This window comes from Haliotis asinina, chromosome 15, assembly GCF_037392515.1.
Source record: "Haliotis asinina isolate JCU_RB_2024 chromosome 15, JCU_Hal_asi_v2, whole genome shotgun sequence".
Taxonomy (NCBI): Eukaryota; Metazoa; Mollusca; class Gastropoda; order Lepetellida; family Haliotidae; genus Haliotis; species Haliotis asinina.
In genome coordinates, this window is record NC_090294.1 from 15,288,222 (window position 1) to 15,315,675 (window position 27,454).

General features: G+C 41.9%; 1 protein-coding gene across 1 annotated transcript in view; it reads left to right on the top strand.

Moving 5' to 3' along the window:
* LOC137265282 (guanine nucleotide-binding protein G(t) subunit alpha-2-like) overlaps window positions 1-27,454 on the top strand; it is a 149,519-nt gene that overhangs the window by 49,402 nt on the left and 72,663 nt on the right. Inside the window, exon 2 of the mRNA XM_067800640.1 lies at window positions 20,669-20,772. The gene's annotated coding sequence lies outside the window, so the exon portion shown is untranslated. The remainder of the gene's footprint in view (window positions 1-20,668; window positions 20,773-27,454) is intronic.

Below are 27,454 nucleotides of genomic sequence, written 5' to 3' on the forward strand. Positions count from 1 at the left end.
TCGGAGCCAGGCACCTGATCGCCAGCACACGAAGCCGCTGCGACTTCCACATTAAAGTGACATGAACAAGTTTGAATTGTGATGTTTTCCCATAGCATTACGCATCCACCTCCACACTGACGACTTGGTGTTACTTGAACATCATCCTGAACTCCCATGGGCCATAACGAGACATCGGGGGGGGGGGGATGTTATGCTCCACAAACCGTTGCATACTGTTCTGTCAGTAGATGGGCTCCAGTCATGAATTGTCCAAGCTGTTGATGTGGTGCTTTCATTATATGTGGGCGCACCAACCGAACATACCTGTCTTCATCACGTAACATCAGCCGTGGACGGCTGGCCCATGTCAAGTGAGAAATGTTCCCCTGCTCTTGATAACACCTCCAATGAACTTTAGAATGCCCATGAACTATTTTTGCACAGTTTCTGACTGCTGCACGTGGGCGTTGACTTGCAGCTAGCCGTGGGATTGCGTATGTGCGATTTACGGCTAAACAAAGGTGTTTTGAGCATCTGAGAGTTATACAATCTTTCGTCACATTCATTAACCACGTGCTGTGTCATGCTCCCAACATTCACGTAAACATCCTAATTGTGCGTTGTAAAGTCAAGATGTCTACATCAACTGTCTTGAGGAATCAGTGAATGAGTATGATTTTACGCCGCATATAGCAAAGGACACAGGAAATGGGCTTCACACATTGTGGAGCAGCCTAAGTAAACTTAGGGTCAGTATTATTCTTTACACTGCTATAACGAATAATACTGAGCCTACGTTTATTTAGACTGACATCTGGGGAATCGAACCCCGGGTTTTCGGCGTGACGAGCGAGCGCTTTAGCCATTAGGTCCTCGACCTTAAGGTTTCAGTGCGTCATGTCAGTGTAGATGTATTTGCTGGACTTTGTATGAAGCACGATTATCGTTTACACTAGTATTTATAAACATCGACGCCAGAACCTAACCATTCCCGGATATGTCACGAAACAGGTTTCAGTGGGCATTAAAAGCATAGTAACAGCTGAAAACTTCATGAATGGATCACGGATGACTCAAGGTATTCGCGACAAGGGTTAGCATGCTAGGCAGTACCGTTAGTACGTCGGTGCTAGGAATCACGAAGCATGAGTGAGTGAGTTTAGTTTTACGCCGCACTCAGCAATATTCCAGCTATATGGCGGCGGTCTGTAAATAATCGAGTCTGGACCAGACAATCCAGTGATCTAAAACATGAGCATCGAACCGATGACATGTGTCAACCAAGTCAGCGAGCCTGACCACCCGATCCCGTTAGTTGCCTCTTACGACAAGCACAGTCACCTTTTATGGCAAGCATGGGTTGCTGAAGGCCTATTCTACCCCGGGATCTTCACGGGTCTCTTGAAGCAGGAACTTAAATATACATAAATGATGGAACCATGTGTAATACGCTGGAAAACGTGGCCAGAGAGTAGGATTGATTTTGCACATTTACTGACGAAAGAGTCAGAAGAGTCTCATATTAGCTGACAGATAAGCCACGTGAATAAAGGACAAAAATAGCATTTCAACGTGGTTGTTGAGGTGGTGAAGTTTAGAATAGAATAAAATATTGTCTGAACAGGTGCCAGAGACAGTTACGACTCGGTCAATCCTTATCAGCTTCATCCGTTAGGAAGAGATATCGCAATTGTCCCATTTTCAGCGGAAGGTGGATGGTTACTCTATACGTTCATTTGTGAATGAGTGGGGGAGTGGGGATCAAAGACACAACTTTTATTGTTGCGTCCCCTTGGCGCACCAGGAACCAACGATCGTGCTTTCGTATCCCGTTCACCCTGTTCATGGTCACCAATATACCCATTTACATGGGTTTCGTCAAAATGACAAATATGAAGCTTGCCACCCCACCCCCACCCCCAACCCCAACTGTAAAAAAAGAGAAAAAACGCCGCTGGGGTAGCCTAGTGGTTAAAGCGTTCCCTCGTAACGCCGAAGACCCGGGTTAGATTCTCCACACTTGTACAATATGTGGGGCCCATTTCTCGTATCTCCCACTGTGATATTGCAGGGATATTGCTAAAAGCGGCGTAAAACAAAACTCATTCACTCAAAACGCCGTAAAACCCAAATCGCTCACTCACCAACAAAGGGCAATCGACTATGCTATAGGCCTACAACTCCACAGCAATGTCATGTCACGACACGACATGACACCACTGTACGGCCTAACGCTTATTCTGCCACTCAACAGACATGTTTCTGTTGAAAACATAACGGGCTTAATTGATTTTCTAAAGCAAGGGGCAAGATAAATATAAATAGCTGCTGTTTAAACAAATCCTTGCAACCGTTACCGATACGTCTCTGAGCCTGAAAGATCAACTATATGATCATGTTTACAGAAATAACAGCGCTGCATGTTTCCCTCTGGTAGTCTTATACATATTGGTCACTTAGCCCCACACTGAACACAGAAGAATTACACGGACTTTAACCAAAGCAAATTTAAAGCTGAAGAGAGATACGATGGGTATACGAATGCGCCGTGCAAAATGGGAGTCATTATATCGTTTATTCTATATTCCGAGCTCAACTCGAATCTATAAAACACAGTTGTGTTGGCTTGTATAGAGGCTGTATAACAAGAGAAGACGATAGCCTTAATAATGTTTCCCTAACAACGTTATACCATGATAGCAGCGTGGGCGAGTCGTTTGTGTCTTTACTAGTGGACAGTTAGTTGGAAGGAATGTTGGCTGAAGGCGCTTCCGGCAACGTTTCAGAAATATTATAACAAGTTGTGCAAAATCTATCCGTCTGTTCTATTCCGGGTGGCGTTAAATCAGGTTACAAGTCAGTAAAATATTAGAATCACTCGGGTATTAGTCAAGTACTACAATCAGTCAGGTCACACAATTAACCATGGCACAAAATCACTCAAGAAACACAATCAATGAAGACACGCAATCGACCAAGACACACAGTCAATCAAGACGTACAAGACGCTTAAACAATCAACCAGGTCACACAATCAGTCAAGATATACAATAAGCCTAGACACACAATCAGCACAAGACACATAACTAACAAAGTCACTGTGACACAATCAGTCAAAACAAGCAATCCCCAAGACACACGAGCAGTCAAATCACGCTATTGACACACAGCCGATCGAGCCACACAGTCATGTAGAAACAATATCAGTCACTTCACACTATCAACCAAGACACACAATCAGTTATGACACACAATTAGCCACGAGACACAATCAGTCATGACACACAATCAGCCATGACACACAATGAATCAAGTCAAACAGACAATAACACCAAACGATTTTAAGCTGTGTGTGTGTTAAAAAATCCTTTTACAGATATATTAAGTTTGTAAGTCTGCAGTGTTTTGTATCAAAGAAGTCTTCAAAGCTAAGATGCTTCTTCCCCAGACGTGTGTTTTAAAAATGCTGACTCAGGTTGTTTTACTGGCGCACCTGTGAATGTTAAAAAGTGCCTCTTGTTTTGATTATATTCCACGTGTTCGCACTTCGCTGATTGCTAATTACATTATGCAGTACGCACAGTTCTATTTTTATGGTATTCTGAGCCATTTCAGATGTTCTTTATTTTGAATAACACGTGTTTCACGCTTTGTCATGCAGTAAGACTGTTTCCGCATGCGTGCGTTTATATACCAGTTAAATTGTGTTTTCCTTTGATTAACATTGGTTATTGAACTGAAGTAAACGTAATATGGGAGTAAACTCACTCTGCCTGACAGAAGAGTAATAGAGTGTGCTGTAAAACACAGTTTAAAATGCTTAACCTGCAACAAATAAACAGACGGGCAAAAGAAACTTTCCCCTGGTACAATTTGACACCTTTAAACAACGACAAGCACAAAGTGAAATTTAAATGTTGTCATTTGTTAAACAATGACATAGGCACATGTTGACTAAACAAAATTCAGCTTTAATTGAGACTTTGAGACTTATTAAACACATTTTGTTCAAAATGAGGTCAAAACAGAGATTTCACCGTCAGACGGTCCAAACGTGAAATACGTCAATCTGGGTTTTGAAGTCACTAACAGCGAGTATGTCCACCTCTGGCTTGAATACACGCAAACACGCGTTTTCTCATTGAAGTGGTGAGGCGTCTGATGACGTCAGCTGATATACGCCTCCTTTCTTAGACAAGTGCTTGAGCTGTTTGTTGAACTGTAAGTGGCGGGTTCTGTCTCGTGTCAGGAGAGCGTGCATGCCATGGAAGGATGTTAACGTTGTTGACGTGAAAGAAGTTCTGCACAACTATAGCAACGTGCGGTCGACCATTGTCCTGTCGTTGTTGTTGAAGGAATGGTAGAACTGCCGGTCGAAGAACCTGGTCAATGTATCGCTGGCTGGTCAGATTACCGTTGATGACCACGAATTCTGTCTTTGGCTCACCGCAAATTCCACCCAATTATCATAACGCTGTCCTCATCAAACGGCTCTGCTTCCTGGACGTAGCAGCGAAATGTCCCTTCCAACACCTCTAGATGTACAGAATCTGCTTTCGTCAGAAAACAGACCTCGTTGCCAACGTCTAACTCTTGTCGCCCATTGTACCCTCAGATGACGATGTCTGTCAGTCAGCAGCTTTCCGCGGTACGGTCGGTAGGCCCTGATACCATGGGCACGTAGTTTTCTTGTTACCGTCCATCGACTGACTGGGTGACCGAGAGCCCTTGCCGCTGATGACGTCACCGTCAGGAAGCGGTTTGTCCGGTGCGATCTTTCTGCGCAGTTGTCAGCCTTGGCCTGCCTGTCCTGGGTCTGTCGGAGGTCTGGCCAGTCTGATGATAACGCTGACTAAGGTTCCTGACGGTAACGTCAGAACAGTGGAACGTTCTTACAACGCCACCCGTAGTGGCGCCCACCTGCAGCGTTCCGGCGGAATTGGCATTGTTAACTGTTTTTTCAGTTTAAGTGCGATCTGCTCGGCACTGTGGGGTGGTTTTATACCGTATATGCACGTGCCTTGTAGCCTTACATGCACAACACGTGCATTTGTTTTTCGCCCAGTGTGGTCAAGAGGGGCGCTGTTGTTTGTGGTAATGAAACTCATGTTTGAGGCAATAACGATGGAACAATTTGCATTTGATCATGATTTTATATGTTGAATTTGTGATACATTTTTCAACAGAAAGTTTCTTTTGCCCGTCAGTATAGTATCAGCTATACAAGAATGAGTGAGTGAGTGAATTGGGTTTAATTCCGATTTGAATAGAATATTGGTTGTATCACGACATGTCAGGGTAATTTTGGAATAAAGTGAACGAGTTTTACGCCACTTTCAGCAATATTACAGCAATACCAAGTCAGGGGACACTGAAATGGGCTTCATACATTGTGCCCGGGCCTTCGGCGGGACGAGCGAACGCTTTAACCACTAGGCTACCCCGCCGTTCCTTGGAAGAAAGCCCCACATGATGCAGGTCACAGATGTTCGAAATCCCCGGGTCATGGGTCAAAGAACTAAAAATAATGTGGACAAAACGTGATTTGAACCCATCCTCAACGCGCGCTTCAGAGTGACGTCACTGCTCCGCCAACTACAGAGCTATATACGACTGGGACACCAGGGTCTCCGATTTAATGTAAAGATGCAGAAGATGGCAACTGAACCACGTTTATTTTAGTCTCTTCTAGCTAATGTGTCCTTGACTCTCTAGACTTTTTTCCCTATCCAAACTTTGACAAAAGAACCGAAATATCGCCCTTAAGTCTTAAGTAGATTAATTCACCAGAAAAACTAGCCACTGAATGAGGATATTATGTCTTCCATTTACGTCTGCATAACGCCCGGATGTCCAATTTGAACTTCCGCCACTAAAGACTTCCGTTTCCGGTTAATCCACCGCTAAGTAATCAAAACCGTACGAAGGCGGAATATTGGCTTTTCTCATCAAATCGACGCTTCTATCCCTACGTGTGCGTCATTTGTGATTAGCTGTACAAACACCACGGCTGAAGACTGGCACCACGGTGACCAGCGTGCGGACCAAGGCCGTCTATTAAGCCCGATCAACAAGAAGATAGTTTTAGCTGTGGATAACATTCGTATTCGCCGACTTGGTCCATAATCTTCTAGTGGCATGTCAGGAAACATTTCTGTTTGAACACTGCAGCGTATAAAATTGAGGAAAATATGATGCTATTTGCAGATCGGCCTGTCTGACAATGACAAATGCTATCACTTATTCATGGCTGTGTGGTCCAAGAACCACTTGGCAGCGTTCTTTAGGTTTATAAATCGTTATAACCCGATCGAGATTATAAATATGTTTAAAGATATCAATGGAATTTTCCTTGCTTACATTTCCAATGCACTTTTTGATTCGTGCCGTGTGTACCTATGTTGTCGTTTTTCCTTGTTTTCAGATGAATACCTGTCATTACTTGCCTCACTGTTTGGGGACGGTTGCAACATGACACAATGTGTTTGTCTTTCCGCGAACATGGCATTCATAAGCACAATATCATGCTAAACTCGAAGAAACATGCAATCGGTAAAACAAAGATCACATGCTATTATTATGATGGACAGCGTTCGTCACCTCTGTCTATGTCCATACTTCAGGATGTACAATATCACGGATACGGCATTGACTACACGTAAACTATCGATTCTCCCAAAGATGCACTCCTACATGGTCTTAAGCATGGTCTTAAAACAGGAAAGCGATAGTGCATATGCTCAATGACATTTATCTCGCCTATTTCACAGTTGGCCTGGCTTACACTTTCATGGTTTCTGGTTTCAATTGATAAGTGCCCTTACAGAGTATCAAATAAGCCCAAACCCAGTCTGACATTAAACTTCAAAACGTTACCAGCCCCACATGGATTTAACCAAACCAGACACCAACATTTCACTCAGATGTATGGAACATCTAGAATTTGCCTATCGGGCTGGTCAGCTGTGAATTTGGACCTCCGTCTGAAGTCTAGCCCGACTCGGGCGGTCGGACGGGCCTTATTTCCTACACTAGCTCTTACTATCAATCACTAGCGTGAGCAGTGTGCATGGCGTCGTGATGTGACCGATTACTCCGGAGCATCCCATACTCCAGTATAAAGGACATGTGTGATACATGTTAATTTACCCCATGGGGAATGTGAATAGAAAGGGTCTCAAGCATCCCGATGCTGGTGGTAAGAGGTGATCCACTGGGCACGTCTTGAGTTTCCGGGTTATAAACCCATACTTGTCATAAGATGATACTTACCGGGTCGGGTAGGGAGGCTCGCTGATAGGATTCATGCATGTTGTCGTATTCCTACTGCATAGACCTCGTGGTCAAAACTCGATTTTTACAGGCCGACACATTTACTGGAACATTTCTGACAACAAACACACATGACACTGTTTTTTTTCTCAACGACTTGACCTCGTGGTCAAAACTCGATTTTTACAGGCCGACACATTTACTGGAACATTTCTGACAACAAACACACATGACACTGTTTTTTCTCAACGACTTGACCGCGTGGTCAAAACTCGATTTTTACAGGCCGACACATTTACTGGAACATTTCTGACGACAAACACACATGACACTGTTTTTTTCTGAACGACTTGACCTCGTGGTCAAAACTCGATTTTTACAGGCCGACACATTTACTGGAACATTTCTGACAACAAACACACATGACACTGTTTTTTTTCTCAACGACTTGACCGCGTGGTCAAAACTCGATTTTTACAGGCCGACACATTTACTGGAATATTTCTGACGACAAACACACATGACACTGTTTTTTTTCTCAACGACTTGACCTCGTGGTCAAAACTCGATTTTTACAGGCCGACACATTTACTGGAACATTTCTGACAACAAACACACATGACACTGTTTTTTTTCTCAACGACTTGACCTCGTGGTCAAAACTCGATTTTTACAGGCCGACACATTTACTGGAACATTTCTGATAACAAACACACGTGACACTGTTTTTTTTCTCAGCGACTTGACCTCGTGGTCAAAACTCGATTTTTACAGGCCGACACATTTACTGGAACATTTCTGATAACAAACAAACATGACACTGGGTTGTTTTTTTTCTGAACGACTTGACCTCGTGGTCAAAACTCGATTTTTACAGGCCGACACATTTACTGGAACATTTCTGACAACAAACACATATGACACTGGGTTTTTTTCTCAACGACTTGACCTCGTGGTCAAAACTCGATTTTTACAGGCCGACACATTTACTGGAACATTTCTGATAACAAACACATATGACACTGTTTTTTTTTCTCAACGACTTGACCTCGTGGTTAAAACTCGATTTTTACAGGCCGACACATTTACTGGAACATTTCTGATAACAAACAAACATGACACAGGGTTTGTGTTTTCTCAACGACTTGACCTCGTGGTTAAAACTCGATTTTTACAGGCCGACACATTTACTGGAACATTTCTGATAACAAACACATATGACACTGTTTTATTTCCGAACGACTTGACCTCGTGGTCAAAACTCGATTTTTACAGGCCGACACATTTACCGGACCATTTCTGACAACAAACAAACATGACACTGTCTTTTTTCTCAACGACTTGTTCTAAAGGTTCGTGAATAAAGATACAAACATGACTTGGTATTGCCTGACTGTTCTATCAATTATTGCATCCCTGGCATTTGTATGAAGTTTATTATGTGTACTGCTTGTGTTGTTGATCACAAACATGATGATGTCATGGTGTACGATACATCAGCAATAAACATACTGTGCAGCTACACTGTCCTATTATAAACGATCCACAAGATTGCACGCACCTGTGTGTCACGCAACGTCATCAATATCATCTCATGATCAATGTGCGACCACATGCACGCGTCTTAACAGCTGTAGACAACGTTGTATTCGAGTCAAGTTTCTGAAGGTGGATCCACGTCTGCTGATTGATGTTTGATATCTGGGAGGATATGTCTCGTGATAAGGACAACAGGGATATTATCAGAGGAATAGAACTCTTGTCATACATGTACCGTAACTACTCCTGTAATCCCGTCAGCTTCCAGAGCGTGACAACGCAACTCTCCTGCTGTCACTGCTCATCCTTGATCGTGTTTGAGAGCTCTGTGAGAGATGGACAGCGTGGCATTACTGACATTTTGGCATCTTTTGAAATATTTTTAATATTTTTTTTAAAATGTGGTTTTCATTAAGGAAAATCGTAAGCCGTTACAACAGAGACATCGTGGATGTTCTGCGCAGAACAGTGCGCGAAACAGACCGTGCCATATAAAAACATATCTGAAATTGGAAATATTATCTTATCAGGGCTAAATAAGACAGGACTTTATATACTACTCAGCGGTTACGGTCCACCATAGTGTCTCCATTTTCGGTATGGCCTGACATGCAAAGTACAGTGATGACGTATGAAGACCCTGATGATCCTTAACTCTTTTATTCAATTGGTAAAGTGCCATTTATATGCATTTTAAAGGGTTGGTTGGATTGGTGTTTAACGTTGCACTCAGCAATATTCAACCTCTATGGCTGCGGTCTGTAAATAATCGAGTCTGGACCATGCAATCCAGTGATCAACAGCATGAACTACGGAATTGGGATGCAATGGCATGTGTTAACCATGTCAGCGAGCCTGACCAACCGCTCGTGTTAAAAAGGCAAGCGTGGGTTACAGAAGACCAATTCTAACCCGGATCTTCAAAAGGACCGTTTCAAAGAATAATTTGATTCAAGCTGGTCCTGCACTGCGTCTTTAATGGGTACAAGTACCCCGGGGATGAATGAAAACTGCAAGTCATTAGAGTGCAAAACATTAATCCCTCAATTCATTAACCACTCAGGTGAAGTTAAGAATCACAAGACTCTTTCACGGGAAATTATCTTAAGTATGATAATTGAAATATCCAAAAAGAGAAACGAGAAATATGTTGCAAAAATGTTATAAATTTAAACGTATAACTCGTCCACAAAACGACACACAATAGTTTAGAAGAAGGTAATGTCTATACAACCAAGTGGATACTTTTAGATCACAGAGACGCTGAGCGCGATAGTGACGACGTAGCACGACCCGACGTCGGGTTTCCTGGCTCTCAGACCAATCACTTTCAACCTGTTCCGTGCAGTTTGACCGGATATCCTCTGAGGTCCAGACACCTTGGCTGCAGTGCTGTCACCCGTGGCAGTACGATCACGCAACTGCAGTACCCGGATGTACCGATCTCGGGCTGCAGTAGTAACCCAGGGTCTCCTGTACGGGGACGGTCATGTGTTATACCTGTTTGGTTGCAACGAACTACAAACCATGATATCTTCCACAGGCTGACATTCAGATGCCTGGCAACAGAAGATTGCTAATCTCCTGCATGCATTCTTTCAATGGCGATGTTCCGTGTCTCAGAATCAAGACGTGACGTAGTGATTTGATCTTGAAACTCCTTCAAAACGAATTCCAATTTCTGAAAGTAATCTGGATTTTTATTGCCAGACAGAGAATGCTCTTTGCTGCACAATTGCAGCTGGAAGGTGATTTCTGTTGCGTTGAGGAGATGCCTTTCTAATCCTTGTAAGACATCTCATCAAAATCAACATTCAGGTAAAATCCATTTTGTTACTTCTGTAATTGTGTATTATCAAAACTTTTGTTACATATTTTGACGATTGTTTGAACACAACAAGTAATTAATAGATTTGTAAAAATACAAATCCCATTTCGCTTTTTGGAATAGTTTATAAAAAGAATCGGATGATCCTTAACTTTCTTAGTAGCTTATTTTGTACTTGTTTGGGGATGAAATGATCCATTCATCAGTTAGACGTGATGCATTCAACAATTATTAATATTATATATAGAATCCATGTCGACTGACTGGATGAACTCAGAGATTCCACTCAGGAACGTGACGCCAATACCTCCAAACACCTCCCCCCCACACACACATACCACGCACGCACGCACACACGCACGCACGCACGCACGCACGCACGCACCTTCGTCTTCAGTGTCGCAGATTACCAATATAGTTTTACATGTCCTACATGCCCATTTATACCATCAGATTGGAAGCGTTTTACGAGACATCGCCGTCCGCACTATCAAACCAGGAAAATGGTTAAATCAACATCGTGCATTTAATCGCGTACAGGTACGCCATAATCAACTGATTGGATCCAATAAGGGGATAGTCTCTCATTCCCCCTTTGATCCACCGCCCTCTCTTAAACCAGGCCCCCGCTCTCCGCATCAGCTTCGATGTCCCTCCCTGACAACCAGCCAGGGTTTGGTTGCTGCTCCAAAGGGCCCGAGGCGTCATCCACTCTCGTCAAGGCAATCGTTTCCGATAATTTACTATCAGAATTAATAGAGCTTTACTTCCATTCTAGAATTGCCATTTGCAATAGTGAGTTACAACTCTCCCGAGTCGGTACTTAGTCGTTGTACACGGTGTTGCGGGGTTGACTCCGCACGTTGTAATTCGTGTTCAACATCCCGCTCGGCGTTCAGCCATGCCCGGCTTGACATGTCTTGCAACTCAGCGGAGTTCTGGATGGACTGAAATAGATTCCAAATCTCACGGAGCCACGTTTAGGAAACTGATTAATCTCGTGTCCAAATAACGTTGCGTTGTATGACGGTTTGCGCTCCCGGGGTGAAGTGCTAACGAAACTCTGAAAGATGTTGACCTGACCTGATCGTACTGTAATCAGCCTTTGTTAATTAAGGAACTTGCCACCTGCGCTTACAACATTCTCCTGTTTAGTTTTAAGACGCGTGTGAATGAGTGAGTGAGCAACTCACTGATTGATTGAGTGAGTAAGCAACCGACTGACGGAGGGACTAGGTAAGTGAGTGAAGTGTCTTAAGCGAATCTAACAGCATTCCAGTTATATCATTGACAGCCGTACAAGAACCTAAGCGTCACCCTCGCGAATAAAAGAAGTCGTTATCCATATAGTATGTTCTATATTGTACTTCCCAACTTCTAAAATGCCACACAGATAAGTTATTCAGAGGGGAAACCCACGAACCCACGAACCCTAGAACAGGATTCGAACCCATAATCATAGATATTTGGCATGCAAAGACGCCCATCACTGTAAACCACCTTGGACGACTAATACACCGAAGCTTCCTATTTTCACACAGAATATCCGGGCACTTAAATGGTCCGGGTGTTTCCGGTTGAAAGCAGTTTCGACCCGATTATGATCCTTTACGTGACCGACCTTGAGGGACCATAAACCCCACGTTGCATGCCGGAGATAAGTTAGCATACGTTCCTGATTGTTTTGAATACCGAACCTAAATTTTGATTAGCTGTAAATTTCCCCGACCTGAGTTTGTGTAGGATTAGAGCCATGTTGCAAAACCGCGCTCATATATTTTACTCGCCTAGATAACCCCGATGCCTAAAGTGCTTCGACGGGAGGAGTGAAAAACACGTTTATTTTTATTCCTAATACACCGTGATATGACATCAATTTCCAAGAGGAGTTGTAATATATTTACACAGTCAATTCGTAATAGCGTCTCTCACTATATGGCAGAAGGAATGGCTGGCTGTATTTTCGAGTGGGTGAGTCGGCTTTACGTCGCTTTCAGCAATATTCCAACAATACTTCCAGGTGATTCGCAAACTCTTCGAGAACGTTGGGAGCAGGGTCGTGAAACCTTCACAGCGCCCTAGTACCACTTATCACGTAGCGATCAAGCACAGGTGTGATCCTTCCAGAGTGTTGGTGCTGGAAGTGAATGTATAATGAAGAGATTCACGGAGGCACCTGTGACCCAGCGTTCCAGGTGGGGCTGAAACCTAATTCCTAACGGAGGTGGAACTTTTAATTGACTCTCAAATGTCGGACCGTAAGACCTCACACGCGAGTGCACACCTTCCACCTAGAAGCTACCGGTGTGTCACGACTCCATCAAGTAGTGTTGAGGCCGCATAAAAGCAATATCCCGACGATTTCGACCAGAACATCCCGCTGGTCAGTGACACGCTCAACGTTCTGTCTCATTCTCCAACATACGCTTAAGATGGTCGCAGTGCTAACATCACTTTGGGCAAGTGGACCCAGATCACCGGACCTCCGGCCAATCAAGCCACCTCTTCCACAAAGCCCTGAGCGCTACCATGATCCCAATTCCAAGGTTTAAAAACATGGGTTCACAGTAGTCGCTCCGTTGAAATTGCTTTGTGCAAGCGGACCTTGTAACCGTGAAAACCATAAATATCACGAGCCTCCATAGCGTGGAAGTATATTCATTAGGTTCGGTTCATTATTGTCATAAAAGCCGAGGTCGCGTTTGGTGTAGCTTAGTGGTAATAGCGTTCGTTTTAAAAATAGGGTTCAGTTTGTAAGACCCATTTCTTGTATCCCGCCCTGACAGAGATATTGCTAAAATGTTGACAAAACATATTTACCCATGACCTTAAGCATCACTTACCTCATACTTCAGAAATTCAGAAAGAACCCTTTCGAATAAATTAGTATCTTTCTTATCTTAATGTGCAGTTAAGACAAAATATGATATTCGTGACATCCTGCAACTCATGGTCATGTCACTCTGAACAGGTAGTTGCCAATTTGATTAAGACCTTCGTAAGCCTGGTTGCGCTTTCCATTTTGGCGTCTTGCTCCAGGGTCCGTCTTCGCTGCAGATTGTCAGCACACATTAAAGTAGCGCGGAGGTTTTCAACATAAATCCGGAATGTGACATTAGGTCCCACCGCATGACTGGTCCTGAATTTGTCCGCTGTCGCTGTATGGACATTAAAGGACAACTGCTCTCGAGGAAGGACTACTTTGGTGGTAAGTGCGGGAGTCTTGATCGCAGCGAACAGGCTTGAAGAATCTTAAATCAGCTTACAAAGATCACCTTCAAACAGAAAGCGATCGAAAGCGTAATTACTCAGATAATGACAGAATATTTCAAGGCACTTCTTTGCATTATCTTATCAAAACGAGGCTTGGCTGTGCCGGCTACCAGAAGGAGAGATTTACCTCAGTAACAAGTCATCACGGTTGACTGGTTACTTTGGTGAAACGAGCGGGTAATGGGAATGAACGAGGGAGGGATGGGGACAGAAGGTTATCGGGAGAGAGTGAAGGGTGCGAAATGCGGGATGGGGTGAAAGAACACAACTGAGAGAGTAAAGGATGGGCGTACCATGACAGGAGAGTATTACGCGGCTTTTATCAATATTCTAGCAATATCACAACGACAGGGGACACCGGAAAGGAGCGTCACACGTTATACCCATATGGGGAATCGAACCCGGGTCTTTGTCATGACGAGCGAACGCACTGAGCACTAGGCTACCCGACCGTACTGTGGCAGATGATGACGTAGCAAGGTGGGTGTGGCTGTGAAATGTTTATTGGTGAGAATGATGGGTGAGAGAAGATAGTAGGCTGAGTAAAGGAGGATGAGAGGAGATTGTAGACTGAGTAAAGGAGGATGAGAGAAGATTGTAGGTTGAGTAAAGGATGATGAGAGAAGATTGTAGGTTAAGGAAAGGATGGGCGACATGATTGTGGATTTAGGTATGCGTGATAGGAAGTTGACGAGATGGGATAAAGGGTGGGTAACGGGATATTGTGGGTGCATCGTTGCAGAGGATGAAGACGTAGGGAGGTGGGGGACACAATTATGGTGAAGTAAGGGTGACAGACGATAATGGATACCGTAAAACATGCAAGAGGATAACATATTGCATGCCGACAAATGAATGATAATAGAAAAGGACGGGATGGTGATAAAATAAAATGCGTATATTTTTCGAAGGACTGGTGACAGTTTACTGTCTTGGTAGGTAGGATTGCAAACAATGCAATGTTATGGGGCTAGTTTACGGACGATGAGGAAAGTTTAAAACTTCAGGGTAATACCATACGTACCGAATACTTTGTTAGGTGAAATGAGTAAGTGAGTGAGTTTGGTTTTACGCCGCGCTCAGCAATATTCCAGCTATATGGTGGAGGTCTGTAAATAATCCAGTCTGGACCAGACAATCCACTGATCAGGTGAAATGAAGTTTTGTGCCTAGTTCACGATCATTGCACGCGTATGTGTGCTTGCCAGTCTGGACTAATACCATACTGATAGTGCGTGACCACTGAGGTACCATTATGCAGTACACATCCCATTCGTATTGTCTCCAAGTCAATATCTATCAATATGATGATGAGAGGGCAAGGCAAGGTAACAACAGTTTCATCTGATCTTGGGCGGAATCGAACCACCGACAGTCCACCGGTAAGTAACTTTGTCCACTCGACGATGTTATTTGTTGAAAGGGATTACTGGAGGACAGTAATAGAATGGGTCTGATTGACAGAAAAACCAGATTTGGTGAAGTTGGCGAACGATAAGCAAATACGTCGTCTAATTGGAAGGTGACCCAAAGCAAGTGTTTTTCAGACCAGGCTTAGAGATATAATCTCTTGTTAACTTATTTTAATGTAAGCCCTTTCCCAAGCCGAAGGTCCATGCTTCAGACACTGTTTTGCGATTCGAAAATCAATATGGTCCGGACTGGTACTTGGAGGACACGAGGCTGAGCGTTCATGTGTACTGTCTGTCTGCCCGTGGATTGTTTATCACGCGGACTATGGATGCATGGACGTAAATTTGTAAAGAGGTCGTAATTGCTACCGAGAGGATATAAAAAAAACGGCAAAAATCCATTCTCATAACACATGTCTACGAAAAGGTCGAGTATATGATTAGAAATGCATTTAGAACATTTGTTAACAGTAAGTATGGTACTGAGACCAAGAGTGAGCGCATCCTGTCATACGGAAATACCCGTCACAAACACATGCAAGTCAAGTCAATTGTTAACCTTAAAGACACGGAGACTTACAGTACAACTCAAGGGAATTGTCCCATACATCAATTTTGCCTTTTGATTCTTTTCCCCACATTACGACAATAAAACAATTAAAAACTGTATTCGGGCTTTGACGTAAAACTTGTCTGAATGAACTCCATTTAACAAAGGGCATTAAGAACATGAGATACAAACGCCATGTGAAGGAAACCAGATCTCAAGCCTGGAGCACAAGTAACACTTATGCATTATTGGCTGTCCTTTTGATGAACCGGTTGCTGCGTTTAAACGTCATGTCCGATTCTCATTGCTTGTTATTTTGTATCGTTTTTCTCTGCTTTTGTCTGCTGTGTTAAAACTTCCCGCTTCCTGTCGACTACTCTCTGCCTGTTTCCGTTAGATCAATATCGGTAGAGACCGTTTCCACGTTTCTACGACATCGTCAGATCTGGTTACATGGCTGCACCGTGTTTCCGTCTCAATACATGCACTTCCTTTGGTGAGATCAGCCCTTGTCAACATTCTGACCTCAGACCCCTTGTGTCCGGTGTACGAGTGCATGTTCCCAGACTCTTTGTCATTCCATCATTTCAAGATGTGTGTGAGTGTGCAGGAGCGAGTGTCTGTGCATGCGTGCGTACGTGTGCGTGTGTGTTGTAATCAGCTTATTTATGTTATAAGACCCAGCACCCGTTGGTAATGTATCGGACCGGCATTTTCAAATAAGTGCAGGCCTTTATGGCCCGCAGTAAATTATCTGTCAAGTGGAATGTTTCCCCTTTGTTTTCTTTATCACCGTGACCCATCATGTTACCATAATCTACAGTTTCACTTCCTGGTACTTCAACGCTTAGGCGTAGGATTGTCAATACCAGTCTAACAGATGAAAACTCCTCCGTGTGCCATAGACTTCACTTGATTCTGTAGAATCAAATTGAAACTGTGTACGATGTAGTCTACTTTGTTTCTATGCTGGTTTGCCTTTAGCAAAATGGGCCTGCAGATTACATTCGGGGCCTGCAGATTTCATTCAGGGTCTGTAGATTATAAAGTCTGCAGGTAGCAGCAGGCCCCGATGGCCAACTGTCAAATTAAAGTATTGCAAACACTGCGTGGGCCTCTCATACATGTATATCCACAAATTGTTTTTCTACTCGTTTGCTCATTCCTGTCAGGTAACACAATACAGGATAAAGCTGATAAAGCATGATGAGGAGGATAACATGGGCAGGAATGAAGGCCATCCTACTCAGACTGGTTCTTCGCAGAATATGCGCTATGTCATGCTTATATACAGGTGCTGAAATGGAATGGGTGCTTTGACATCACGTCAGCTTAGTGTTGGCACAAATCCTTAAGTGGGGCAAGTCAGGGCGAGAGCTCACAAAGCATAAAGCTGGGAGAATGTTAGACTAGAACTATAATTAGCACCTTTTGAAAGGTATCGTCTCCACATGTGAGAGTCAACCTTTTGGTGGGTGGGTCTTCTTTGAGGAGAAAAACGGTGGAGGACTTTCAGTTGAGGAAAAATTTGATACACCGGGTCTGAAATAATGTGACAGAGGAATGAGGATATTTACGAGTATTCTGACTGAAGGAGGAGATCATCACGAGAAATCCAACTGAAGACGTTGGAGATGATCAGGTAATGTGACTGAAGGTTCTTGCACATGACCAGGTCTAGGGAGAAACTAAGGATCACCAGTACTAAATACCATGTCTCTTCCCTAAACGATATTACCCACTCAGAAAATATCCATGAGTGAGTGAGGTATTTTTTCAATATCCGAGCCATGTCACGGCGGGGGACTATAGGAATGGGTTTCAGATCTTGTACCCATGTGCTCTTAGGAGGAAATACATTCATCGGGCCGAGCCGTAGGTGCATACAGGGTATGGTGCATAAACGTACTTTACGGTATATGCATGTGAAGAAACCCAATCTCAGACTCAACTGTTAAGCTCAATTTCACTTCACCCCTACTCTTGTGAACGTGCTTGATGCAATTCATCAGTTCGTCTTAAGTGTCATAAGATCTCAGACTCAACTCTACTCGACCCTATTAAACCTCTCCTACAATCTTCTGAATATGATGATTTTCAGTTATAACCACCATTTCGACATATCCGTTAGTTCGTTATAAGGGTAAGTTTACTGTACATATAAATTGAAGCAACCTTGATCTCGACCTTAAACCCCATTCCACGCCACCTGTACTCTACAGTATGTGGTGAACGTGAATCTGTTAATGGCGACATTGACGTTTGAAGACTCCGTCCTCGGGGCATCCAATTAGGTCTCCGGTCTTCACAACTACACAGCTACAACTACAAGTGTGTTGGACTGGAAATGGCCATACGCAGACACCTGGTGTCATGTACCGTATGCGGACGTATCTATGAACATGAACACAAAGACTAACCGGAACCTGGTGGTCATATTAATAGCCATCAAAAATATTCCCTCATAAATCAACAAGGAATGGTAATATTTGTTAAATTGTGTGAGGGTTAAGAAATATTTTGGTTTTCAGCCCAGGAACGTGTATATACTTATGTAGCGTGAGCGGCCCATTTGTCTACATCGCCACAAATTTGCTGTGCACCCTCAGCCGTGCCAATAAACTATGATCGGGTTTCGCCCTCCTTGGTCGCCCTAGATGTGTTTCTGCTCGTGTGTTTAAGTGAAGTAGTGGGCATCTAATACTGCAGCACTTTAAGGCAATTTCGTAGAATTTAGTTTGAAAAAATGATTACCCAACAGAAGTGCCTTTGAACTACCTTAAAACTGACAGAAGCGCGGCAATGCATTCGGATGACATTTCAAGCTATTCAAACATTCATGAACCTGAATTGTATAGTGCGAATAAAAATCCGAATTTTGTCCAGAGGATTTAAGGACTTTAGGCTATACGTCTCTAGAGAGAAAGAGACAGTAAATGAAATGGCGCCGTTGTACAAGACAACGTTAGGGTTACGTCTACCTGAAGTCAGCGTTAGAAGGTATAGACGTTGCGATCACCTTACCCATGCGATCGCTTAGTAAATACGCACCCTCACCTTTCATACTAATTTTCATATGTCATTGTCTCTTTTGAAAACCGATGCATTATATTGTCGATATCGTCAGGTTGATATGTGTCTTATGTCATCAATAACATATGGAAAGCTGAGACCCGTTTCACAAAGCTGTCGTAACGTTACGCCTACCGTAAGTCAATGTTAGAGTACATAGGAAACACGACTGCTTCAAGAAAAGTTACGAGACCTTGGGCTTTCAAGAGTTTTGCGAAACTGGGCCCTGGTCTATAAACACTACTTTTTCATGGACTGGGTCAAATCATATGTTAAGTTTACGAAGATAAGGCAATCATAATGGACGTGAAATACCATTTTCCAAAGAATTCTAACAATGCCATCACGTAATCAATTCTGTATGTAAATATGAGCGTGTAGTTGTAAATACATAGCCAATGTGTTTCGCCGGAAGATCAATTCAGGGTACAATGTTGAGGCTGTTTCGTTTGCATTTATAGATTTTGCGGAAATTAAATTAGTTGTGTTGTATGTGTTTTGTAAACCCTTGCTTATTCGAAATTCTGAGAATGAGAAGATTACAGCATTTCAGCTGTTACTTTGTATGTGATCTGTACCGATATTTAGATATGTGCATCTGTAGTATGGCAGCGTGTGGTCCTTTGCATAGTGTTCAGGTCACAAATCATCCGTATTTGGCTCTTCACTCCTGAGAGGTTCAAGGACGTACGTCCTGCCGCACAACGAGGCACACGTGACACGTGGTCTCACCCTAGACGAGTGACGTTGCCATTGTTCACCAAGTCGTGAATGGGTACCCGGTGGGATGAAGACTATGTCATGGCTGTCAATCTTCTCGCGCCTCACAGGCAGCTTGAGTTAACCGGCTAATAATCCTTAGGCGTCTTCAGCATGTACAAGTACGTGGAAATACGTGGTTTATAAAGTGCAGTTTTAAGACATGAGCCCAGACACACTTGGTCCTCAGCAACCATATGTGTTGTAAGAGGCGAAACGCATGCTGACTTGGTTGATACATGTCATTGTATTCCAATTCATAGAAAGATGCGCATAGTGATAATCACTATGTCTAATTCAGAAGGCGTAGATTGATGCTCATGCTGTTGATCACAGGATTGTCTGGTCCAGATTCGATTGCTAGCTGACCATCGTCATGCAGTTTGAATATCATTATTGACGAGAAAATCGGGTGATTTACATCATGAATATCGACCGGTCTACTTAAATGGAGTGGTCAGACTCGGTTAGCACGTGTCATCGTATCCAAACTGCATATATTGATGTTCATGATGTTGATCACAGGATTATTTGATCCAGACTCGAGTGCATCGTTAAACAGCATTGACTAGACTACAATGACATGTAAGCAGCTCAATCACCAAGTGAACTCCATTAAGTCGCCCCTTACAAGAAGCATATCTGATGGGGGTGTATTCTTTTATGTTTAATGAACTGACAATAACATGCATTCAATCTGGATGTAAGAGATTCATAAATGGGTTAGCCTTGCATATATACCTGTCCTTAAGGAAACCGTCTGGTCAACTAATAATTATCATTCAAACTGCAAAAGATGGTCAAACCAAACCAAACCACTAATACAAGCGGTCGCATTAAGAATCCGTTCTGAAATAGCATCTAACCGAGTTATCTCCCTTTGACCAAATTGACAAATGCTAGCACATATTCTTCAGTAGGAGCCAGACCTCCATGGCGCAGGTGTTGTGAAGATGCTGATGGACATGTCTGCCGTTACAGGTGTGTCCCCCAATGACTGAGGTCCCTCTTAGAGCGCTGGGGACGCGACGAGTGAGCTAGCCGGGGGTGTCTGCGGCAGGGGAAAGGATAGCACGTGCAGTCAGGTAAGTCACGTGGTCTTGTACATTGTTCCATGATATTACAGATTCGTTTTCAAAGTGTGTTCAGTGACCATTCCCTGATTTCGCAAACGCGGAGTGTCAGCAGATTGTAGTGAATGTGAAGGTGGATTGTGTTAATTTAGTGCTTTCATTGGTCTCTCTGTTGATTGTAGTTGTCTTTTATGTTTTACTTTAAAAATATTAATCAGGGGGTTCGTCAGATCAAACAGCTAACACTATTTCACGCGTATGTGAGTCTTTACGCTGAAAGCTCTTCCACACATTTTGCAGTGAAAACGTCCGGCTTTTTATATTATTGAAAGAGACATGCGTTTCCCCTAAACGAATGATTTGTCAGATCTGACAACGCACTTGCATCCATAAATGGATTTTTGCATTCATAAATGGATTTTTGCATTTTACTTTAACATGTATTCGCATAGAAACTGAAACATTTTTTAGGTTACTGAGTGGATCTCAGAAAATGGAGAGAGGATTATTTTTCAGATCTCATAATATAACAGTCAAACACCAGATGTAATTTCTTACACTGAATGGTTAAACATACCTTATTTCAAAAATGAAATCTGATTTTGTAAGCACATTTCACACAAAGCTAACAATCTGTCAAGTTGGTCAACAAAAATCACTAGGCAAACTTACTTGGTTGTTTTAATATGCCAAATGAATGTCCAGAATTCTTTTCAGGGATGAATATGAAGGCAACTCATATCATTAACACAATGTGTCATATCCATCTGTGGACAGAACCAAAGCCAGTTGCACTGGAAGGGATTTTCTGGTAATGTCCCCTTCCATAGCAGTGTCTGTATGCTCAGGCAGACAAGGCATTGATTGAGTGAGGAGACCCATTATGTGGTCTTATTCTCAGTAATGCTGTAGGTGTGGAAGGGGGGATATATGACACTGGTTGTTATTGGATTGATTTGGGGCTGGATTGCAGCCTCATGTCTGCTAGGGGGGCTTGTTTTCTTCTGTGTTCCATGCCAGATTAGGGAATAGACTCTGGGGAATGTCATCATATACCTGCTATGGTAGACTTGGTTGCACAGTCTTGGATGTGATAGGCTTGAAGGTGTTTTTCATACCACCATTAACACCCAGTTCAAAGAAATATTTGATTCCCATGTGAATAGGCATTAGCTATTAGGTATATGCCATGATAGAACTAATCGGACTATTAGATTCAGAAAAACAGGAACTAGTTGATGGTTAGCATATATTTTGTTTTTTTGTTTTTTAATCATAGCAAGTTCGAATGAAATTTTTTATGTCAGCATGCTTCCCAAGTGTTTCAAATATATGTCTGTAATAAATTTTGTTTATTAGAAACAGGGTTTGTTTTAAGTGACACTTGTAGTTCAGGAGGTGAATCAACCAGGACTTTTGTTTAACAGGGCCTATACATGAGTACAGACAAATACAAAACGTGAATTCACCAAGGCTTTTAACAGACCATTTGTAGTTTAGCGGGTGGATTAACCAAGGCACTTTTAACAAGGCACTAAAGTTCAGCGGTTGGATAATCCAGGGAGCATTTAAAGTAATACTCTTACCCTCAAAGGTCTGATTTAGAATTGATCTTCTTATGCTGTTGATCTCTGGATTGTCTCATCCAGATTTGATATTATCTGCAAACCTCTGCTATATAGCTGGAATATTGCTGAATGCGACATAAAGAGTAAACTCACTCACTCAGTATTTGAACCTCTGAACTGGACCACATTACAAAACAGCTTTGAGCAACAACAACAACCAGAGTTTCTTGTTGAGACATTACTAATGTCATTTGCATGTGACATCATTCAACCAGTGATGTAATATCACTGACATCAATCAATCCGTGATGTCACAATAGCCTAAAGAGCATTGGGGTATAATTTCATTGATACGATATAATTTCATTGATACGATATCCCACAGGAAGTATTATATTGCTTGATCTCAAGTGATAAAGCATTATATCCTGGAAACCATAGTCACATTAACGTGAGAGAAGCCAATTGAGTCCACAGAAGGTCCAGCAAAATGTCTGGTGGTGTTAACTGAGAGCTGTCCATGGTAACAATACAGCATGAAAGACAATCAAGATGTCAATTTGTGGGTAATGACGGGGATCAAGGAGTACATGCTGGGTAGAAGGAGATCATTGTTAATGGCTGGATGACACTGTTGATGACTGTCTTCTTCTTGTGGATTTCTGTACCTTCTTGGAGCCTCTTCCTTTTCTAACAATTCATGTCGATATGGGGAATTTGGTTACTGGTAGTTGCCAATTATTTGAGTTAAGCAATGGCATGCTGCGTTTGCTGTTCTGTTGGTTCAGAATTTGACCACCATCAACCTAGGCCTGTGGGGAAATTTGACTAACAGGATAGGATGATCAAGCCTGATACGATGGTGGGTCAGCTTTCTATGGTGCCAGGCTAGTGATCCAGCAAGGTTGAGGTGTTGGGATTGACACCACCTGTGACTGAATGTTAAAACCACACAACACTGTGCATATAAAAGAACCCACGAATCCATGAATACAGTGGAAGTGTCTAAATCGGTACTCATTGGGACTGAAGAAATATTTCCAGTTTAGAGAATGTGCTGCATTGTTGAGCTGATGATAAATGTACAAGCCTCAGATGGGACTTAGATTTTATGCTGGTGTTGGACAGAGGCCGGTTTTGACAGCTTCCACTGTGTGTGAAAACACCAAGTTGCAGGTACAGCAACCTGCAGCAAACTGGGACAAAGTACTGTGACTATGTGTACCACTTTGTTCAGCTATAAATCGGTAGCTCGCCTAGTGGCTGAAGATTTGTGTGATCCCCAGTCGGGTGAGTTGAGACTGACATCCAATAATTGAGGGGCAAAAATACCAGTGCCTTGAGCATGTACTAGTTGGATGGAAATGTTCGCTATATAAATGTCCTATAATATATAAAATGATAAAATAATATCATCCCAGTATTGTTCGCACGATGTCAATCACAGAATTGTCTAGATTATTTAGACTCCCATCATGCACCTGGAATATTGTTGAAAAACAAAAGGAAACAATCATAACATTTTCCTTCAAGGAAGTCAAAGTCTGAGTATGGATCAAGAAAAATCTTTATTTTTATTTCTTATTTCTGGTACACATTTTGCACAGTACAATATATATAGGGTAGATAGTCAAAATGAAAGTTGAAGTAGCATTTTGAAAGTTAGGATTTTTGTCAACCGTATTTAATAATGGCATTATAAGTCTGATGAAATATTTGTTTTAAAGGTCAAGCATCTTCCCAAAGTGTCATGCTTTGAAGTTTTTTATAAAACTGTAATCATTTACAACAGACAGGAAGGAAAATGGATGTGTATTGTTATACTGTAATTTTCTTCAATATGTTACCAAAATATCTCATGTCAAAAATGTTCACTTGCAAGGTAGCTTAACACTCTATGTGATGTTTCAGTATCTGGGGACTACAGTTCCACAGTAATCAAAATAATATGAATATAAAAAATGTCAGTACCAGAGGGAGCTCTGCATTTTGTCAGCATCATCTATAGGGAATGTTCTCATATAGATCTATATGCTTATGACTAGGAAGACTAGAGCCAATTAAAAGTCTTTGTAAAATTATTTATGTGCTGCTCCTAAATCTCATTTCTTTATCAGATTAGAAAACTGATGGTTATATTATGAATTGATCATGGCATTTTCATTTAGCCAGTTCAAGCTTACAGTGTGGAAATTAAATATTTCAAAGTTTTTAATGATAATTTATGCTTTCTTTGTTGTTTTTATTTGTTGAATACTTATATTCATTTTGACAAAATGAATTCTCAGTGGGGTTGATGATTCTATGAGCAGTGTTTTGTAAATTGTTTGTTAGCGATATTTCAGATGTGTCTGGACACAATCCACTGAGCATTGATCTACACGACTGGGATATCATGACATGTGTCAGCCAAGTCAGCAAGCCTGACAATCACACACTCAGACATGCAGAGACACTCTAACAGTCACCTCTAAACCTAACCAGACCCACTCTTCCACAAGCATGCATGTTGCTATGTCAGTTCAATAATTTCCAGCGTGACGTTAAACCCCGTATCACCTCATCTCACATCCTGGATAAAATTGTCAACATCGTCACTATTATCATTCTGATATGGTATTCAAAAAGGAAGAGTCCTGATGTTTCTTTTGTGTCATAAAAACAGTCATTTCACATCAATGCAGAAATTGTTAGTTGTAAATGCAAGATTTCTGCATCTGCATTGATTTCCAATAGGTAAACGTCATAAATTGTTAGCTTCAGTAAATCCTCGCCTTGAATATTTGCTTTGAGCCCAGCCTTTAAAATGAAGGGAATCGATCTTGCATGGTAAGTTAGGTACTCTTACAATAAACTGATTGATTTGGAACCAAGGAAGTATGGAAGGACAGGTCAGGAGCAAAGTCTGGACGTAAAGGATCAAACATGTTTCCTTAGGGCAGCAATGTCCTTGCGAGTATTACCTTGGTCTAATGCCCTCAGTTTTACATGCTTTGTCACTGTTGCCTTCGTATCATGCTCTCTGCCTATTGAGTCCTGATGCAGCTTTTGAACTTAACATTTATTTTTACAGTAAACTGCGTTTATGACAGACATACTTAAATGTACTGACAGATATTATGAATTGTTTTTAGCAGTTTATGTTGGTTGAAATGTTTATAAAGAAACTGTCAGTATAAGAAATTGAAAGTTATGGTCCCTTTGAATTCCTTTTGACTATAGTGTTTAATTTTGTTTCATGTTTGTTACAGCAGTTAAAGAACACTTACAAAACATATCTGTTTTGCAATTAATATGAATTACATTACTTCCTAAGGGACCATTTCTTACACCAGTAAGTGGTTAAAGTGTTTGCTCGTCACACCAAAGGCCCAGGTTTGATTCCCCACATTGGTAGAGTACATTCACGTATTAATGGTAATAGGTTGTTGCTCTGTATCTCTAAAATTTACACAACTGCAAATAGGATACATCGAAACTACCCACTTTGGCCTAACAGATTATTCCATGGCATGCGTAAGAGGTTATCCAGGAGAGCATGTTTACTTGTAAAATCGGGCAAAACTTAGATGTGTATAGCTGCTAAAATCAACAGATAAGATTATAGATGGCATTTAGGTCACTCGACCAGGCATGACAACCGACTGTCGACTCACCTGGCATGAAATGCATGCATAAAACAATGCCTACTGGCACAATGGGTCATCTCAAAGATATTTTGTGCTTTTACACAACTTAGGTTTTGATTTTACACAGCTGCAAATAGGATACGTTGAAACTACCCACTTTGGCGTAACAGGGCATTCAGTGGTATGTGTAAGAGGTTATCCAGAAGAGCATGTTTACTTGTAAATTTGGGCAAAACTTAGAAAAAATATGTATGGCTGCTAAAAACAATAGATCAGATAATCGATGGCAATGAGGTCACTCGGCCAGGTATGGCAACCGACTGTCACTGGCATGAAATGCATGCACTGCCTACTGGCACAATGGGTCATCTCAAAGATATTTTGTGGTTTTACATATATGTTGAATGTGTCTCACCTATTGATGAACACCTTATGTTTCTTTCTTTCATGCAGTCTATTTTGAAAAAAGTAAAAGGGTATGATACCTGATACACATAGAAAAACATTGTATTAAATGTCTCAAAATATATAAGCGGCACGACCACCCGACGGTCGACAGGACTGGATATTATTTGTGAATTACGACATGCCATGTACTTCCACAGTTTAATCCCCCTAAGGGATTATCATATATTAGTTGATATCTCTGTCCCCCAGCCAGACCCCAACCATCATCTGCTACACCCATCCTGGTTTTGATTTTTAGATGACCCCTCCTTCATGTGTCCTTTAATAGTGACAGTGAGACTCCATGGTAGCTACTTTCTTAATAGTCTCAGCATGAACATTATTATATTTTATGTCAGCTATTGTTTATAATGAAGCTATGTCAAATTTCAATTTCAAAATGGGCATTTAAAAAGTGATCTTTGTGATACAATATCATCACACACTATTTTGCATGAAGCAATAGTCTGTTCCAAGTAAGTCTTTATCTTCTCTCTCTCTCTTTCACACACTCACTCACTCAGACCCACATGCATGCATGTCACCATATCAGTTCCCTGATTTCCAGCTAATCCCTGCATTACAGTCAGTTGGGCAATGAGATATAATATCTTACCCTCCAACATCCTACACAGAACTAACAGTTATGTACGGACGTGAAAAATCAGGGAATTCCTCAGTATGCAGGTTAGGTCACAGAAATACCCACAAGACCAGTCACAGATACCTTCCGACCATGTGACAGGGTTTGGAGATGAACATTTGTGCTGGATAGCTCCTGTCACAGAATTATAAGACTCAAAACTCAATTCAGAATGGGAGGTAACTCCGTACAGCTGGGTTGGTTTAATACTTAATGAATTCATACTGTTGAGCTGCAGATTAAATCTAAAGGGGAGTTTTAAGTTTCAAAGTTTACATGCAACAGAAAAATGAATCCTTGGCTAATACTGTACCAATGATGACATGAACTGTTTCTACAACAAATAATCAAAGCATTGGGATTTTCTTGCATTACAACTAATGGATTCTGTTAGAACTGTAATAAAA